Source organism: Mus pahari, chromosome 18, assembly GCF_900095145.1.
Source record: "Mus pahari chromosome 18, PAHARI_EIJ_v1.1, whole genome shotgun sequence".
NCBI classification, from domain to species: Eukaryota; Metazoa; Chordata; class Mammalia; order Rodentia; family Muridae; genus Mus; species Mus pahari.
In genome coordinates this window covers 37,479,035-37,484,113 of record NC_034607.1, presented here as the reverse complement: position 1 = coordinate 37,484,113, position 5,079 = coordinate 37,479,035, and positions in this window count along the sequence as shown.

The following is a 5,079-nucleotide window of genomic DNA, read 5'->3' as shown; positions in this document are numbered from 1 at the left end:
GTGTGTGTGTGTGTGTGTGTGTGTGTGTGTGTGTGTGTGTGTGTGTGTGTTGCAGCATGTGTGTGAAGGTCAGTGGTGCTCTCCTTCCAATTGTGAGACCTGGGGACTGAACTCATGTTTCTGGGGACTGAACTCAGGTCATCAGGCTTGGTGGCAAGTGCCTTTACCCACTGAGCCATCTCTCCAGCCTGGCTCTTTGGGGCTTAATCCTCTGCTCCCTGGTTTCTATAGCCTCTCAGGCAGAGTCTCCTAACAGTCTACTTTTGTGCCACTGCAGTGTAACTTGTGGTCTTCTGACTGCTTTAAAGAGTTTTCTTTATGAATATTTTTCTTTTGCAAATTCACTATATTTCGGTAGACTTCCATTTCCTACATAATGTATTCATTCTCTTCTGGCTCCTTGGATACATGCATGGAAGATATTAAGTCTTTTTGCAGTCAGTGCTTGGGACTGAATTTAGCTTGCACATGCTCTGCACAAGTAATAAACAAATGAGCTACATTCTTGGCTCTCTCATTTTTTTACTTTGAGACAAGGCCTCACAAGATTGCCCAGGCAGGCCTTGAACTTACAATCCACCTGCCACAGCCTCCCTAGTTGCTGGTATTACAGGCCTGTGCTACCAGCCTATACTATATTTATAATGACTGCTTTGGATTACTGACTCACCTAACATGTGTTCCATATTCATGTCGTTTCTGGGATTATTTTTATGACTATTTTTCTCATCAGCTAAAACCATCTTATATCTTATACTATTTATATTACTTGTCTGTATATATATGTATGTATATATATATATATATATGTGTGTATGTATACATATATATGTATGTTTAAATGCATGTGTGCCTGTGTGTATGTATATATGTATATATATGCATGTATATGTATATATGTCTATATTTGTATGTATATATGTATGTATATATGTATATATGTATATACGTATATATGTATATGTGTATATATGTATATGTGTATATGTGTATATATGTATACGTGTATGTGTGTATACATGTATATGTGTATATATGATATATGGATATATGGATATATGGATATAATGGATATTATGGATATATGGATATATGGATATGTGGATATATGGATATGTACATGCATGTATGTGTATATATATGCGTACATGTGTGTATGTGTATATATGTATGTATATATTATATATGTGTATGTATATATGTGTGTGTATACATGCATGTATGGTGTGTGTATATGTGTATGTGTACATGTATATAGGTGTATATATGCATGTATATATATGTATATGTGTGTGTAGTATGTATGTATACATGTATATAGGTGTAAATATGCATGTATATGTGTGTGTGTGTGTGTGTGTGTGTGTGTGTGTGTGTGTAATATGTATGTATGTATTGGGGGTGCTGGAAACTGAGTAAGGCCTTGCCTGTGTGAGGTTGGTGCTCTCCCAGAAGCAACACCCCCAGTGTAAAAGCCTACTAAATTTGAATTGGATACGTGCTCTTGTAACTGTTACTCTGTTCAATACTGTGCTCATTTGAAGTGCTTTACATATGATTCTGACACATAGTTTCCACTCCTTCAGAAATGTCATCCTTTTTAGGCTTGTTTCCATGCGTTTGTGTTCTTGTGTGTATGTGTTGTGTGTATGCGTGTGCATATACATTTGTCTGTGTGTGATGCCTCTGTGTGTGCACATGTGTGCCTCTGTGTGTGTGTATGTGTGTGTTTGTACATACACATGTACCTGTATGTAAACATAGAGGCCAGAAAACGATGTGGGCTGTCTTTATCATTCTCTGCCTTATTACATTGAGACAAGTCTCTCAAGGAAGCAGAAATTCACCATTTTGAATAGGATGGCTGGCCCGTGAGCTCTCCCGAGTCTGCCCCCATGCTAGAATGGTAGACACTTGGAGCCATACCTGAGGACACTGCGGATTTGAACTAATTTCCGTATGCTCTTAGTGCAGGCACACTCAGCCATTGAGGCACCTCTCCGTATGCGCGCGGCTTCCTTTTGCACTTTGGGGTCTGGAGCAGCTTCCTTTGCAGCTTTCAGTCTAGGACTCCTGGCCTCCAAGGTGAAAGTGAGAAACTTCTGAGACGTCTGCCCAACACTGTGTGGACCACACTTTTCATCTGCACTGGTGGCCATGAGAACTACTTCCAGCCTACGTGAGCTTCAAGAACTGTTTGTCCAAACACTCCAGTGGCTCCCTCCAGAACCCGTGTAGGCCACCTGCAGCACGCTGGCCCCCTGTCCTCTGTGCAGTTCTTCTCACTAATAAGCTTCCTAGGCACCTCCTGTCTTCAGCGCAGTGAAGCTGAGCTGTAGCCTAAGCTCTTCATCCAAGCAAGCAGCCAGAGAAGTCACAGCTGTTACTGTCACCCATTCCCAGCCCCCTTAGGAGTCACAGTCCTATGTGTGTGGGCTACCCCAGGCCCCAGACAATTTCTGCTTTATATTTAGCCAAGTTTTCTAGCCATCTGTGGGAGAACAATCCTCGTTACAGTAATCCTTTGTGGCTGGACTCAGAAGTCCCCCGTAGTGAAGGTTCACACTTGCTTCTCTGGACTCCAGACATCATTTCCATTTTTATGGGTGTTCTTGTGGGACTTGTACCATGCCATGCTGTAAATGTGGTCCCCACATGCAGCCATCACTGACTTGAAGAGTCTGTTCATTTTTTCTCCCCAGAACCACCTCCAGGCAGATGGCTTGTACAACGATCATCCCCATGCCAGTTGGCGATACTTTTTACTGTGACCATTTTTGTTTTGTCTAAGCTGTCTTTGCACAGCCCACTCTGAACAACTGAGTCATACCTCTTGTTCTGGTGTTAGTATTAATTTCCAGTCCCTGCTGTGAGGACCTCTGTCTACATAAAATTAGTATTATGGCTTTATAGAGTCTGTATATTTTGTGTGTGTGTGTGTGTGTGTGTGTGTGTGTGTGTGTGTGTGTGTATGAGTGGGTGTGTGTACGCATTGTATGAGTGGGTGAGAATGTGGTCAACCTCAGGTGGCATTCCTGAGAAGCCATCTACCTTGCTTTGTCTAGACTGGCTGGCCAGAGGGCCCTGGGATGCTTGGGCCTCCCTCTGCCTCCTCAGCACTGGGATCATAAGTGCACACACACTGTGCTTGGCTTTTTATGAGGCGCTAGGGATCCAACTCTGGGCTTCCCTCATGCTTGTGTGGGAAGTACTTGACTGACTGAGCCACCTTTCCAGTCTCGTTATTTTTATGTACTTGGAATGTTTCAGATAATTTAACCTAGTAACAGCTGAGGTTTCTGCTTTTAACTTAGAATGTTTGACTATCATCTTATATCTAGGTTTATTATATAACATGAAAACATTTAAAAGAACTCAAATTTTCTGGGTTTTGGGGTGTTTTTTGTTTTTTTTTTTGTTGTTGTTGTTGTTGTTGGCAGTTATGGTTAATTTCTTGGGAATATTGTTTAAGTCAGATAATGACAATGATTAAAATGGGAAAAAAATCAGTTGATAAATATACTTTAACAAATTAAAGAGACTTTTTAACACTATAAAGAGTAGTCTTAACACTAATTTTTTCAATGACTAAATGTTTAAATAGAAAAAAAATGTAAGGATATACTTTCAAGGACTTAGAAATGTTCAGAAGTTGTCACTGGCCTGTATATATTAATTTTATAAAAACAGACTTTTACTATATTCCAGGATAACTATATCAACAGCCTGCCTGCAGCAGGCCACAGATTCGTGAATTATGGGTTAAAAGGAAACTTCAGAATAGTTTTATCAACATGTCTATGGTTTCATTTGTGGGCTTCTATGTAGAAATAGCTTCAAAAGCTACTGGATTATGATGTACTCCAGTTTGGTCACTATAATGGCTGGGATAGTTCTTAGAGTCCGTTTGCTGAGGAATCTTAGCATCTATTTCCCTGATATAAACATTCCTCTCCCCCTCCTTGATGCTATCCCATCAGGTCCTCCTACCACATCGTGGGGTTCCCAGCGGGAGTACACATTGTTTTCATGTTCTTGCACAATTTCAGAAATCAGAAAATGCTGTGTGTGTGTGTGTGTGTGTGTGTGTGTGTGTATGATTTAACACACCTTCTTCTCCAGCCTGGGTAGGTCTTTCTCAGTAAAAGGTGATGGGATCAACCCCCACTTCTAGCCCCCCAACACTGGGACCCTGCTTGCTGGCTCTTAGTTGCCGCATTGTGAGTTTCTGCAGAGGGCTCAGGAACCTCTATCTCAGCTTGAGAGACTGCCTCTGCCGGACTCTTCCCGGGCTTCCTGGCAGGTCTGCATCCAGTGGCCCTTTCCTTCTGGGTCTACATGAGCCCAAGTAGCCTTTTGCTGAAGCAGGGAGAATCTGGACTATGTCTGGACAGCGACCTTTAACTGGGGTTCACTTGGTTTCCAGGAAATGCATTTATTAACTACGCTGGTGTGGCTATTTTTTCCATACTGAAGGACTTGAAGCCTGCTAGCTTTGCAAAGAAATGAAGTTTACTTAGTTTAGAAGTGGAGCAGCCAAGATCAGGCAATCCTAGGCTTGGCTTTGGTGAGAGCCTCATGAGCCAGGTGGAAATGAGGGCTGCCATCGCCAGAGAGGAAGCTGCCATCCAAGTAAAAAGCCCTTCTCATGAACCAAGCTTCCAGTCACGAGAGCTCCGTGCCCTGCCCCTTCCTGCATTCAGCGCTGCAGCAGCTGACCCTCAGCTGGACAGTGAAGGACCAACAGTCAGATTAGAGCCGAGTTCAGCCCTGATCTTTTAAAAGCTCTATATGCTTAGGAGCCACTTCTGCAGCCTAGGGAGGATGGCCTGGTTCCTGGTGTCATAGCTTGAATGTGCCCCAGTGTTCACAACCAGGGCTCATGTCTGCTGGTGTGGAGGAACAGGATCTTCAACGGGTCTTTAACCAGGAAAGCAGGGATGAATGGCGTTAGTGTACACAGTAGACTGGTTTAGTTGCCTCTAGAGAGGGTTCCTGACAAAAGGCTGAGTACATATGCGACCTCCTTCCCTCTGAGAGTTCACTCTCTTGCTTGTCTTCCTGGCATCACACAGGGCA